Here is a 15,965-nt window from a genome sequence, read left to right as displayed (position 1 = left end):
CCAAAACAGGGGAGATGTTTAGCAGTACAGGAGCCAGAGGCTCATTCGACACCGTATAGTGCTGAGAATGAGAAGAAGGGAAGGTTACATGATTCAGGTCAGTTATTGGATGATGGGTTCTCAGACAGAAGACGGAGAGATTTGAGGGAAGAACGGGATAGAGAGAGATTGGATGGGGAGGAGTCCAGAAGTAGTATAGATATTGAGGATGAAGAATCCCCAACAGATGATGATCCAAACACCTATCCAATCACTTTGAAAGGCTCACTCACAATGCATACCAAACATGGCCCTTTACTGAAGTCTCTACCTGAATCAAGTTACAACCTGCATCAAAGAGACACATTACGACAACCTATAAAGCATCAGCACCACCAAATGCCATTGATTTACAGAGGCTCTTATCTGGGGAATGTTTATCAGCCTTTCACATATACTGATATGAACTGCATCCTGGATAAAATGCCCCCACCCATGGAGGGAGGTGGGCCCTGGATGACTAAATTTTCCCAATATACATTAGGCTACAAGTTAGCTATGGGTGACTGGAGAGCATTGTTGGGTAAGCAATTGAGTATGTGGGAAATACAGCAGATTGAAGTGTCTGCGGGGACCACCTTATTACCTGATTCAGACCCATTTGCGCAGCATGATACCTGTGTGGGAAGGGCAATGAGGGAGAGGTTCCCGATTCCACTGGGAGCGATGCACTCACTCACCTTCACAATGAAGGAGGGTGAGGATATGTCTACCTTTTTGGCTAGGTGTAAGGACATGTGGACAGATACTGCGGGGAGCCATCCAGGGTCAGGTCAGCTACAGACCACATTATTTAGGAATGCTGTTATGGCAGGGATGCCTAAGGAAGTAAAAGAGGCAATGGAAAGTAATCCCGATATCCCAGATTGTTCTCCAGAACAGTGGGAGAAACACTTGACCCACCACATGAAGCGTTATAGGACGAAACAGGATGAAGATAAACAGTAATGAGTCAGCTCAAGTGCAGTTGTTGAAGTTATAGCTCGATGAGGCTAGGAGGAAGGCTAGTGATATAAAGAAGGCCTCCCAAAAGACGACTAGTCAGATGGTTCACGACCGTCGCCACAAAACAACTTGCCGAGTTCAGACCCAACATTTGATTGGATGCCACCCTACCCCAATATGGGGGTAGGCCTATAGGTGTTCCAGGAGGAATACGTGGTAGAGGAAGGGGCCGTGGGGGATTCAGAGGTCAGCCATCCAACACCTGTTTTGAATATGGCCAACCCGGGCATTGGAGAAGAAATTGTCCCCTGTTGTGGGGACCCCAGGGAGGTCCGGGATTGATCCGAGGACAGTATGTCCGTTCAAGTCAGCCTCCTGTCCAACAGGCTGTTCAGCCTTGTCAAGTCCCAAATGCAGCTGTAGCCCCGGTGCAAGGACAGTACCCCCAAACTACGCCAGAAGGGCAGGGGTGCGAATATTGACGGGGCCCGAGAACCCAGGGGCATGTGGGGTTGGCAGACCCCTATATGCAAATGAGGGTAATTGACAAGAATCTGTCTTTTTTGGTTGATACAAGTGCAAGATTTTCCACCATCACTTGTGATATACCTCGCTCAAGCATGTCATCCTCTAGCGTTCAGTTAGTCGGGTTCTCGGGTAAACCAGAAAATCTGCCTTTGACATCGCCACTGATCACATCAGTGGCCGGACAGACTTTTCGTCACTAGTATATTTTATCACCTGCATGCCCCGTGAATTTGATGGGACGTGATTTGCTGGTGAGATGTGGGGTCTTGGTTCTGTGCGGACCAGACGGACTGGTAGTGACCTTTCCAAATGGCCATTCTGTCAACTGTTCTATGACAATGATACACTCTGGATCCCAAATGATGCTATCACCGGACATATCACCAACGGCAGAAGGACAGTGGGCAGATATATACTGGGGACTGCTTGAACCCGAAAATGGGCAGAATAACGGCATACAGTCTTTATACAACCAATGGCGACCCTGGTTTCAGATGCTGCATCCCTATGCTCCTACTGCAGATCCCCTTCATGTTACCTTATATAATGATAGAGATGATAATTAAATATATCAGTATGCATTCTATCAGCATCTAGAAGGGACTCAATGGGAGATTTTCTCCAGTTGCATTCTGCTCGGAAAAGAAGGTGTGGCGGCTGTGGTTGAATTAACCACAGAACAGTTGGAATGGCATGAGATGTCTGAAGAAGCCATACCTCATGTCACATTGGCCGTGCATGCAGAATATCAGGCCAAGGATCTGGGGTCTATGTGCAAACGCATGATGGCGGTGACAGACTGGATGTGGACTCAGTTACCCGGTTTACAATATTCACCATCAGAGGAAGCCTATAGAATTATGTGCAGAACAACTGATAAGGTACTGCTGGAACATAGGCAGATTGAAAGGTTTCATGGTAGGGAAAAAACAGACCATCCCCAGGCTGCAGCGATGCTTGACACTCTACCAGATACCTTGTGGTCAGCAAGTTCAACGGATGTTGGGTACTGCAAATACGTCACACCAATCACATTTGATTTAATAGACCACACTCCGATTTGGCAGAGACAATATTCACATAAACCAGAGGCTGAAGCCGGCATCGCCGACACAATTGAAGGAATGTTAGCAGCAGGGGTGCTGGAACCCTCCCAGTCAGCCTGGAACACTCCTATCTTACCTGTAGAGAAGCAGCATACAGGCAAATATAGGATGGCGCATGATCTTAGACGGATTAATAGTGTCATTTCTACTCCAACAGTTCCAGTCCCAAACCCCTACACTGCAATGTCTGTGCTGACACCTGACCATCAGTGGTTCTCGTGCATTGATCTGGCCAACGCGTTCTTCTGTTTGCCCCTAGCTGATCATTTGAGGGACATTTTTTCGTTTACTTACAAAGGCCAACAATTACATTATACAAGGGTCCCTCAAGGGTTTATTTTGTCACCTGGGGTGTTTAATCAGGTATTAAAACAGCAGCTCAAGAATCTGACGCTCCCAAAGGGGGTGGTATTGATCCAGTATGTGGATGACATTCTTTTGGCAGCATCCGACCATGTTTCTTGTTTGGAAGCCACAAAGTCGTTGCTGTTTCACCTGTATAGTGTCGTTTTCAAAGTTTCACGGGTTAAATTGCAATGCTGCAGACAAACGGTGTCTTTTTTGGGTAGAATTATTTCTGCTAAGGGAACAGGTGTGTCTCCGTCCCATAGATCCTCCATTCTGCATTATACCAAACCAGTCACTGTAAAAGACATGCTCTCATTTCTTGGGTTGGCAGGGTACAGTAGACAATTCATTGCATCAGATGGGGAGCTCACTTTCCCTCTAAGGGCCATGGTAAATGAACAAGGCATGAGAAATTTGTCGGCCCATTTGCAGTGGACCACGGAGGCAGACGAAAGTTTTATATCTCTTAAACAGGCCCTAACGCGGGCTGCTGATTTAGCGGTCCCAGATTACAAAGAGACATTTTTCCTCGATATTTCTGAAAAATTACACACAGTAAATGGTGTTCTTTTTCAGAAAAAAGGGGGATCCAGGCAGGTGCTGATGTATGTAAGTGTTACCCTTGACCCAACAGAGGACAAACACCCACCATGTACAAGACATGCAGCAGGGGTAGCACAAATTCTCCAAAAGGTAGCACATATAGTCATGGGCCATACACTAACAGTACTGACGACACATAGTGGCCTATGTGAACTCAATGGCCTTTACGATGACATCACTGCGGCAAACCAGGTTAGAGAAAATTTTGAATGCACCACATATAATTTTTACACATGAAGGAATTAACATGGCTGATAACATGGGAGAAGGAGAGCCACACATGTGTGAGGAAAGGGTACAGAGAGATACCAAAGTTAGGGTAGATTTACAGGCAGTTCCATTAGTGGACCCAGAAGAAGTGCTGTTCACAGATGGTTGTTGCTACAGACATCCAACTGAAGGACTTAAAGCAGCCTATGCAGTGGTGCGATGGACAAGTGAGGGATTTGAGGAAGTGTTGACAGGAAAAGTGACAGGCAAAGAATCAGCCCAGTTGGCTGAACTACAGGCAATGATAGCTGCGTTCGAATGGTCAGAGGGAAAAAGAGTAAATATCTATACCGACTCTGCATATGTGGTAGGGGCTATACAGGTAGAACTTAGTCAATGGATCAGGGCAGGATTCTTAACAGCAGCAAAAACCCCAATTAAACATGAAAAAGATATGAAAAGATTAGCAGAGGCTCTAATGAAACCTGTAGAAGTGGCGGTGATTAAGTGTAGAGGACATGATAAAGCAGATACAGTAGTAGCGAAGGGCAATCAGGAAGCCGACTCAGCAGCAAAGAAAGCAGCAGGGTATACACCACAGTATATAATGATGCAAACAGAGAGAACAGTGTACGACCTGCTGCCAGCCTGTGATGCAAATGTGTTAATAAAAGAGCAGCAGAAAGCCTCTCCTCAGGAACTGACAGTTTGGAGAGAGAGAGGGGCCACAGAGTCAGAAGGGATTTGGAGGTCGCCGGACAGTAGACCAGTCCTACCCCCAGGTTTGATAGCTTCCATGCTTCAGGAGGCTCATGGGTTGACCCATTGTGGAAAAACACAGATGCAGAGGTATCTGACACATTGGTTGCATCAGTTCTTGCCAGCAATGATTGAAAATTATATCAGGGAATGTAGAACATGTACAGAATACAATATGAGACCAACAGCAAAACCACATGAGGGAAAATTCCCTCTCCCAAGAATGCCAGGTCAGGAAATAGTGATCGACTACACTGATATGATAGAGAGAGTAAACGGATACCGGTACCTTTTGGTAGCAGTGGATGCATACACTGGTTGGCCAGAAGCAATACCTGCGAAAAAGGAAGACGCAAAGACAGTGATTAAATTCTTGATAAACCAATATATTCCAACGCATGGGTTTCCATAGAGAGTCAGGTCAGATAATGGCACACATTTCAAGAACAAAGACCTGCAAGAAGTTGAAGCAGCTTTAGGACTGAAACATGCGTTTGGGACAGTGTATCATCCTCAGTCACAGGGAAAAGTGGAAAGAATGAATCTGTCCATAAAAGAAAAAATAGGAAAAGTGTGTGCACAAACAAAGTTAAGCTGGGTGGATGCCCTACCTTTAGCTTTACTGTCCAGTAGGAGCTCAGTAAGCTCTATTACTGGGTTCACTCCGTATGAGTTAACAACAGGGCAGCAGTTCCCGGGACCAGGAGCGGGAGTACAGATCTTAGAGGGCAGAGGAGCCTCTCTAAGGTACAAACCTTATTATGACCAACTAACAGCTCTGGTGTCAGCTTTCTCCAAACAGGTTGGATCGGAAAAGGGGGAACTACAGACTCAGACACCATCTACTACAGACTGGGTCCTGTTGAAGGTCATCAAACGGAAGTGGTGGGAGCCGAGGTGGACAGGACCTTATAAGGTGGTGGAGAGGACATCGCATGCGGTCAGATTACAGGGGAAAGGAGAAAACTGGTACCATTGGAGCCAGTGTGCAGCTACGGAACCGCCAACGAGAACTCTAGAACAAATAAGAACAGAAAAAGAGTAGAAGGGTTTTACACTTCTAATGTTTGGAGGAAGAAGGTTCTGGAAAAAGGTGGGAGAGGTCCTAAAAATTTCTAAGCAAAGTTGTGTGAGGGATATAATGTCTATCTTTGTAACCAGCCCACATTACTTTAGGCTGTGGAGGTTGGGAGTCTTTGTTATTGTTTTATGTATGTGTTGCGCTACTGTTAATAGGAGTATTAACCATGAGGGACAAACACACAGGTGAGGGAGGAAGGTTCAGGAACAAAAGATCAACAGGACAAGAGGCAGATAAATGTTTAAGGGAGGCGAGGAGCCAGGTACACATCAGACACGATAGGAATCATGGTACTACATACCAGTTTGATTTATGACAAGTAATTGATTGTGGTCAAGATACAGGGAGCTGGAGGGATTATGATGTATATCTTTGCTTCTATGCCATTTATTATGACCCATGCCCATCGTGGGATAATGTATGAACATGAACGGGGGTGGGTTGGACCCCCAAGAGGTCGTCACTTTCGGATAATAGATGGAACATTCGAGATCATGTGAGCCTGGCGAAGGGGCAACTGGATCATTCTTCAGAGTTAAGAAATCCACTTTTGTTAACCCTGAAGAAATTTGACATTAATCCTAGTCCAAAAGAGGTACAAATTTACTGTGGGAGTGATGACAGAAGCTTTTATCTTGTAATAGGTGCAGATCAATCTGGTGTGGATACCATGGGATTAGTGAAGGTAACCTTAGTGGACCCTCCTATGCGCCAGCCACAAACTGAAAATACAAGCATGGAGGTAGAATCAAGTTCAGGAGTTGTGGTAATAGACCACAACAACCTTACGAGAAGGGATATTATTAAATTAGCTACCGGGTATGGGGATAAGAACTTATGGCTAGACTGGGTGACACCGACAGCAATTTCGATGAATATGAGTAATTGCGTCGCGTGTTCTTCGGCAAGGCCAACCCTGTTTACTACCCCAGCTCCATTGTTCCCAAATATAGACCCAATAGAATTTCATTGTATGATGGCCCTCACTATGCAGGCGGACCCTCCAAATTGTACCACATTAAGTGATATTTTTCCACCTGTAAAGAATTCCACGTTACCTCCAGTGTTTACACCAAGGGCCAACAATTATACGTGTTTTGTTCGAAGGTCTAATATAATCTTGGGAGACATGCCTGCTGACTGGTGTCAGGATACAATTAATGTAACCGGCTGCCAGAATGCTAGCACAATTGTTTGGGCCAGAGCTGATCTTTTTTGGTACTGTGGAGGTAGAATACTGCATATTAGTCTACCTCCAGATTGGTCTGGAACCTGTGCAATGGTAAGGTTAGGAGTACCCTTATTTCTTTAACGAGAACGACGACAGGGAATGAATCCGTATACACGAATTCATAGGGATTTGTTTGATGTCACATCCGGCTCAACCACTGAAATAGATGCAATAGGTGTTCCCCGCGGTGTACCTGATGAATATAAATTGGCAGACCAGATAGCAGCAGGATTTGAGAATCTCCCAATTATCAGTGTTCTATTCCCAGTTACGCCGAATAAAAACGTTGACCGAATTAATTATGTACATTACAATGTATTTAGGCTAGCTAATACAACTAGAGATGCGGTAGCAGGATTCTCTGAACAATTGGCAGCGACTTCATTGATGACAGTCCAAAATAGAATGGCTTTAGATATGTTGTTAGCAGAGAAGGGGGGAGTGTGCTCTATGTTCGGGGACCAATGCTGTACGTTTATCCCTAATAATACGGCACCTGATGGCTCGGTAACCAGAGCCCTGGAAGGACTAAGATCTTTGTCTGAAGAAATACATGAATATTCCGGTATTGGCAACCCTTTAGGAGGTATTTTTGACTCGTGGTTTGGGAAATGGAAAGGATTGATTGCCTCTGTGTTTATGTCCCTCGGTGGTATGATTATTGTGTTAGTGTTGTGTGGATGTTGTTGTATTCCCTGTATTAGATCTTTGTTAAACAGGGTAATTATCACAGCAATTGAAGGGAAGGCTCCCCCGCCCTATCAGATGTCACAGATGGAGACGGAAACCATGGCTTTGGCAAGAGGGGAAGACTACGCATCGGAGAGCGAATGTGATGTACAGAACTGGTTAGTTGGTTGGTCTCATTTTTCTGAGACCAAAAGAGGGACTTGTAAATATATGGCTTACACAAAAAACTGAAGGCTGGCTGCGACTGTGAATCTCTGCAGCAGTCAGAAGCCTGTGAAGACGCTGTTTAACCTACGCAGGAGGCAGTCAAGTGACATTCCGTTTCGCGCTCGGAAGAGTGCGATGCAGTCACGTGACATTCCGTTTCGCGCCCGGAAAATTGTGAGGCGGTCAAGTGACATTCTGTTTCGCGCCCCGGAGGTGGGCCAAGGAGGTCACGTGATGATCCGTTTCACGGGTAAAAAAGCTCATGTGGGGTCGGACAACCGGGAATGCGAGGAGGCGGATAATGGAGTCAGACCAACAGCCAATGGGAAGATAATTCTACCTCAGTGTGTGTATGACGTTTTTTATTGTATAAAAGACTGGGGCAGGGACAGAACGAGGTCTTACTTTTTGAACTGGCACACGTGGCAGTTGGTCAGGGAAAAAGGGTTAGACCCAGAGCTCTGAATGCTTTGTCCACTTACTGTTTAAAATAAATCAAGAGTGTGAGACTGAATATCTTCTCCTAGTGCTTCATTTAAAAGAACACACAGGACTCGGCTCACACATAGAAGAAAGTAAATTGGTAGTTTGAGCCAAGGTCCTACAATCTTCAAGCTAGTTCTGTATTCAAATGGCGAGTTCTCCCTGCTCATACCTCCCTCTATTCAGTGTGATCTATCCTTGCTAACTAGTCCACCGCGAGGAAACTTGTTGAACACCTTAGTGAGCTCCATAGAGATCAAGTCGATCACTCTTCCCTCATAAATCTTCTTTGTTACTTCTTCTAAAAAAACTCGATCAAGTTATGACTTGGAGGTGCCATTGTTGGACTGGGGTGCAGAAAGTTACAAATCACACAAAACTACTAGAATGTTTTTTGAAAAATTACATTTAGTTTGTTCAGAAACTGCATGAAGCCATGAAAACTCTGCAAAACTATACCGAGGGTTTGTCAGTCTGAGATAGCTTACAGAATTATATGTTAGTTTGCTCAAAAACTGTATGAAGCCATGCAAAACACTGCAAAACTATAGACTGCATTTGTCAGTCTGACACAGCATTGTGACACCTTCCTTTAAAAAGCTGAGCTATCTTGAGAATGTAATTTAAAAGAATTTCTAGAATTTACAAATCAAAAACAGAAACAGCATATTCCATTATGAAAGATGAAAGTTTTATTCTAAAATTGTTTACGTATCACACCTCCCTGACACTGGACTCCTTTGGCTATACATTCTGTGAGCATGGTCTTCACCTCCACAACCACCTGATGAAGGAACGGCACTGCGAAAGCTAGTGCTTCCACATAAACCTTTTGGACTATAACCTGGTGTTGTGTGATTTTTAACTCAATCAAGTTAGTGAGACATGACTTCCCACGCACAAAGCTATGTTGACTATCCCTGATCAGTCCTTTTCTTTGCAAATACATATAAATCCTGTCCATCAGGATTCCCTCCAACGACTTGTCCACCACGAATGTCAGTCTTTACTTCCTTGGCTTTTCCTTACCACCTTTCTCAAATAATGGCATCACATTAGCCAACCTCCAGTCTTCCGGAACCTCACTGGTGACTATCGATGACGCAATTAGAGTTCTAGGGTACACCTGATCAAATCTGGAGATTTATCCACTTCACGCATTTTAGGACATCTAACACCCTTTCATATGGAACATGAACTATTTCCAAGGTGTTCCCATCAATTTCCACACATTCTACATCTTCCATGTCCTCCTCCACAGTAAACACTGATAAATGCTCATTTATTATCTCCCCCATCTCCTCCGTTTCCACACATACTGCCTTGTTAATCTTTGTAGTGCCTTATTCTCTGCCTTGTTAAAATTTTGTCCTCAATGTATTTATGAAATCCCTTTGGATTCTCCTTTACTGTATTTGCCAAAACTACCTCATGTCCCATTTTTGCCCTCCTGATTTCCCTCGTAAGTATACTCTTCAAGTAGTATACTGCCTTTATACACTTCTCAGGATTGATCACTGCTGTCCAAGCTCCTTTATTTTCTATGACGAAAATTTCAATTTCTCTGGTCATCCAGCATTCCTTACAACTACCAGTCTTGCCTTTCACCCTAACAGGAACACACTGTGTCTGGACTCTCGTTATCTCATTTTAAAGGCTTCACACTTTCCTGCAAATATCCGCTTCCAACCAACTTTTTAAATTTCTTGCCTAATACTGTCAAAATTCACCTTCCTCCAATTTAGAACTTTAGTTTTTAATTCGGGTCTATCCTTTTCCATCATTATTTGAAAACAAATAGAATTAATGTAGAATGCCTACAGTGTGGAAACAGGCCCTTCGGCCCCACAGACTGACTCTCCAAAGAGTATCCAACCAGAACCATTTCCCTATCCTATTACTCTACATTTCCCTGACTAATGCGCCTAACTTACACATCCCTGAACACTACAGGCAACTTAGCATGGCCAATTCACCTTATCTACACAGCTTTGGATGTGGGAGGAAACCGGAGCACCTGGAGGAAACCAATCAAACAGGGAGAACGTGCAAACTCCACACAGTCATCAGAGGCCAGAATCAAACCTGGTACTTGGCACTGTGAGGCAGCAGTGCTGACCACTGAGCCTTCCCCGGTCGCTGGGCCTCAAGATCTCCCCCACTGACATGTCTGTCACTTGCCCTGCCTTATTTCCCAAGAGTAGGTCAAATCTTGCACCTTCTCTCGTAGGTACACCCACCTACCGAATCAGAAAGTTTACTTGCACACAATTAGCAAATTCCTCTCCATCTAAACCCTTAGCATGATGGGAGTCCCAGTCTATGTCTGGAAAGTTAAAATCCCCTACCGTAACCACCTTATTATTCTTACAGATAAGTGTGATCTCCTTACAACTTTGTTTCTCAATTTCCTACTGACGACTAGTGGGGTTGGGGGGGGGGGGGGGGGGGGGGGGCGATAGTACAATCCCAATTAGGTAATCATCTCTTTCTTATTGCTCATTTCCACACAAATAATTTCCCTGGATGTCTTAGTAGGAATGTGCTCCCTCAGTACAGCCATAATGTTATTCCTTCTCAAAAATGCCACCCCGCTTTCTCTCTTGCCGCCCTTTCTTTTCCTTCTATACAAGTTGTATCCTGCAATATTAAGCTGCCAGTCCTGTGCATCTCTGAACCATATCTTGGTACTTGCTATGATATATAAATCCTATGTTTCTAAAATGCTTGGAATTCATCTGCCTTACCTGTTAGGCCTCTTGTATTGAAACAAATGCAGTTTAATTTATCAGTCTTACTCAATCTCTGCTTGTTCCTGCCTGCCCTAACTGTAACAAGGGCTCCATTTCCCAACTGTACCAGTCTTAGATTGATTCCTTTTCTCACTATCTTCCTGGGTCCCACCAACATCACCCCCCCCTCTCCACCCCACCTTACTTCTTTTCATCCTCCCCAGCAGCTCTCACAAATATCTCTGCCAATGTATTAGTCACTTTCCAATTCAGGTGTAATCTGTCCTTCTTATACAGGTACTTCTACACCAGAAGAGATTCCAATGACCCAACAATGTGAACCCTTCTCCCCTGCACCAGCTCCTCAGCCACACATTTATCTGCTCTATTCTCCTATTCCTACAATCATTCACTCGTACTAACCTCGAGGATGTTCTTTTTAAATTCCTGCTTAATTTCCTATATTCGCCCTCCAGTCTCATCCTTTTCCCTTATGTCGTTAGTTCCACTGTGTACAACGACCTCCTTCTCGTCCCTCTCCCCTTTGAGAATATTCTGCACTCTCACAGAGATACCCTTAATCCTGGCTCAGAGAGTCAACACTATATTCTGATTTCTCACTGTCAGCCACAGAAACATCTGCGTTGGCTTCTGACTAGAGAGTCCCCTATCATAATCAATCGCTTGGAACGTTACTGACCCCTTGCTACATCAGAGCCAGTCTCAGTACACGAAACTTGGCAGTTTGTGCTACATTTCCCCTGAGAGTCCATCACCCCTCTACTTTCTAGGTGTGCCTTGTTCAGGATCTGTCACAGAATTTGAATCCTGTGTGGCTAGGCTTGTTCCAAAAACAAGAGTTTACTAAATATCACACTGACCCACTGTGATTTCAAAACGTTTGTTGTTTGAGAATAAAATCAACAAAGTTAGTGGATGGAACTTCACATTTGTTGGTTTCATTGTATTTCCACTGTACTCAAGATAAATGAGACAGTACCAGATAGGCAGCATCGTAACCATTATGGTACTGAAATTATAAAACGATATTCATTTTTCAGTGAATGGGGAAAGCAAATGGGGATGTAGCTCAATGTACGCAAGTGGAAAATCACTAACATAATGTGGTAATGATTTCTATAGGGTCATACCAGTTTTGGAACTGCAAAAGGAATTGATCCCAGGTCAATTTTAATTTTGCAGTGCAGACTTACAATAATCTGATGCTTTAACCTCATTCCTGATGGAGGGCTTATGCCCAAAACGTCGATTCTGCTTCTCCTTGGATGCTGCCTGACCAGCTGTGCTTTTCCAGCACAGGTTGAATAAACAGATTAGTTTCCTGTTATTTGTTCTGGGTTTTGCAGTCACCTTATGATGTCTTCTCATTTTCTTTCTGATCTAGCTGTGCTGGGTCAATCTTGATCTGATGCCATTTGGAAATCTAAATATACTTCTGTCCGTCCCTGACTGTGAGTGTCTGCTTGTTTCTTTCCCTGCTTTCAGAGCAGTTGGAAACATTCTCATTCATCATTTTTGGATTTGCTCATAGTGGCTACATTGTCCTGTGTTTTTGCCGCTCTCCTATCTGTTTTTTTCTGTATATAAATCACCTGCATCCCACCCTGCCAATGAGATTCCAGTCCGTAAGTCACTTCCAGTTATCTGTTATTCTACATGCAAACCTCCCGATCCCCTTGATTTGAGTCACTACTGAATATCTCATATTCTATATACAGACTACCTCTATCGACTTGATAAGATTCCAGCTGATAACTCACTCCTAAGTGTATGTTAATCCATGTATAAACCACCCTGAAAACTTTGATCGGATTTGAACCTGAAATTCAATCATATGTAAACAACACCGAATTTCTTGAAAAGATTTTAGTATGTAACTCACTCCTCAGTATCAATTTTTCAAAACGTATACCAACTTAAACCTCTCAATTAGGTTCCAATTTGTAATTCAATTTCCTGCTTCTGTTCTTCTAAACATCAACCACGCCGAATGCCTCAATTAAATTCCAGTCTGCAATTCACCCTTGGGGATCTGTTATTCCTCAGTAAAACATCTGGAACCCCACTTAAGATTCCAATCTGCATCTCAGTCCCAGATATCTGCTATTCCATGTAAAAATCACATCGAATCCGTGATTAGATTCCGGTTTGTATCTTATTCCTGGATAGCTCTACATAAACTATGCTGGACCTTTCAATTAGATTGCAGTCTGTAACTCTCTCCCCAGCATCTACATGTAAATCACCCGAGCCCCTCAGTCACTTTCTCATCTGTATTGCACTCTCTGGTACAGTTACTCTGTAAATAAACTACCCCAAATACCTCCATTAGATTCCAGACAGTAACCCAGCAGAGCATAAGACTATGATATAGTACCAATTTTAGGTCATTCAGCCAATAAAACTTGTTTTGCCATTTGATCGAGACTGACATGTTTCTCAACCCCATTCTCCTGCAATCTCCTGTAACCCTTGATTCCCTTACAAAATAAGAAATTATCCATTTCTGTCTTAAATACACTCAATGATTCAGACTCCACACTTTTTGCAGTAATGAGTTCCACAGATTCCCCACTGTCTGGCTGAAGAAATTCCTCTTCATCTCCATTCTAAAGGGACATCCCTTCATGCTGAGGCTGTGCCTTCAGGTCCTCATCTCTCCTACTTGTGGAAATATCTTCTCAATGTCCACTCCATCCGGGCCTTTCAGTATTCTCCAAGTTTCAATCAGATTCTCCCTTATCCTTCTGAACTCCATTGGGTCCAGACTTAGAGTCCTCAACCTCTCCTCATATGGCAAGTTCCTCATCCCTGGGGTCTTTCTTGTAAACCCCCTGTGGACCCCCTCCAAGTTCAGCACATCCTTCCTGAGATAGGGGACCCAAAACTGCTCACAATGATCCAAATGTGGTCTGACCAGAGCCTTATCCAGCCTCAGCAGTACATCCCTGCTCTTGTATTCTAACCCTCCCGAAATGAATGCTAACATTACATTTACCTTCCTAACCGCCAACTGAACCTGCCTGTTAACCTGAAGAGAATCCTGAACTCGGACTCCCAAGTCCCTTCGTGCTTCAGTTTTCCGAAACCTTTCCCCATTTAGGAAACAGTCTCTGTCTCTATTCTTCTAAACCCATTGTATACCCTCCCACACTGTCATCCATCTGCCAACCGAACCTTAATAGGATCCTGAACTCGGACTCACCCCCGAGGACCTTGTTTGTGCTTCAGGTCTGGCAGCATCTGTCCAGAGACAGACAGAGAGAAAGCGGAGTCAACGTTTCGAGTCCGGGGGCAGCCGTCCTTCAGGAGAGTGGCCTTTGGTCTTGATGTGCCGCCGCACAATTTCTTGTTCACTCCCACCTCTCTGTCTGTGTGTGTATTTGTCATTATTATTGAGTTTGGTGAGTCCCGGAGCCGGCCCTGTTGTTTCTCTCTCCTGAAAGGGTTGTCCCTTTAAAGAGTCTTTCCCCTGAAGCAGCTGCTAACGGTCACTTGGGGCACGAGGCGGCCGTTAACCGCCATCTCGCGCGGGGCCTGAGGGGGCGGGGCCTGAAGCTAAAATGGCGCCGGGGCCACGCGGGAAGGAAAAGCGCCGAGGGAGAGCGGACTGTGTCAACATGTCCCGTTCCCGAGGGTCAGGATGGTGGTTATTGGGGGGTGGAGGGGGACAGGAGAGATTCCCCCTCCCATTGAGACATCTTGTACAAACCGCGAGGTGTCTCTCCATTTCCCTGTCTCTGTGCATCTATCTCTCTCTGTAACTGTTTGACTATGACTTGCTTTAACTCTGACTATGTCGATTCATCTCGATGACTCTGTAATCTTGTGTCTGTCTATGTCTCTCTGACTCTGTTTCTTTCTAACTATGTCTCTGTATGTCTATGTCTTTCTCTGTTTCTCCCTGCCTCTCTATGACCCTCTGACCCTCTCAGTGACTCTGTAACTCTCTCTGACTGTATGGTGGGAGTACTGTTTGTTGCTGAACACAACAACTCCTGCCTTAGAAAAGTGCCTAATCGTTTTGTTTAATCACAGACATCTCTGTCTCAGGCCGAGAGCTGAGTGCCTATCTGGAATTGAGGTAGTGGAGAGAGACAGCATGCTAAACAGCTCGGTTCCATCCCATTTCAATATATTTTCTACAAGGATGGTGAGGAAATTTATTGGGAATACTCCAACTACAGTAGGACTGCACACACAATCATCAACACCAGCAAAAATCAAAATGGCAATTAGCACTCTGCTGTTTCTAACCAGCAGGCAGGGTCTCTCCTGAACAGCAAATTTCTTGCTGTTTCACTGATCTGTGAAATTCTAAGCAACTCTATAGAAATCCACATTATCAGAGCAATGTGATAGTACTAGGGGAGCATGCAGAGGGAGATTTACCAGGATGTTGCCTTGGGGGGCTGGAGAGTTTCAGTGATGGAGAGAGATTGGACAGACTGGGGTTGTTTTCCTTCGAGCAGAGCAGATGGAGAGTCTGGTGACATAATTGAGATGTATGAAGTGGCGAGTAGTGCAGATAGGATAGGCAGGAAGAAACATTTTCCCCCTTGATGGAGGGCAGGGGCAGAGAATGAAGGTAAGGGCCAGGAGGTTTCGAGGGGGATGTGATGGAAAACATTTTCATCCAGAGGTTTGTGGGTAATCTGGAACCCACTGCCTGGAAGGGTGGGAGAGGAAGAAATCCTCATCACATTGAGGAAGGACGTGGATGTTCACTTGTGATGCCAAAGCTAGAATCAGATTAAGTGGTCCTTTATGTTTCACTTGCATTCTCCTGCAGAAATAGGGGCTTGGTTAAGGTGAATAGCCACGGTCTTTTCCAAAGGGTGGGGGAGTCCAAAACCCTTGGTTTAAGGTGAGAGGTGAATGATTGATGGTATTGGTTTAAGGTGAGAGGGGAAAGATTGAAAAGTGACCTGAGGGGTAAGTTTTTCACACAAGTGATGGTGCATATTTGGAATGAGTTGCCA

The sequence above is a fragment of the Chiloscyllium punctatum genome, chromosome 52, assembly GCF_047496795.1.
Source record: "Chiloscyllium punctatum isolate Juve2018m chromosome 52, sChiPun1.3, whole genome shotgun sequence".
In the NCBI taxonomy this organism is placed as follows: Eukaryota; Metazoa; Chordata; class Chondrichthyes; order Orectolobiformes; family Hemiscylliidae; genus Chiloscyllium; species Chiloscyllium punctatum.
The sequence above is the reverse complement of the archived record's forward strand: the minus strand, read 5'-3'. Positions refer to the sequence as shown.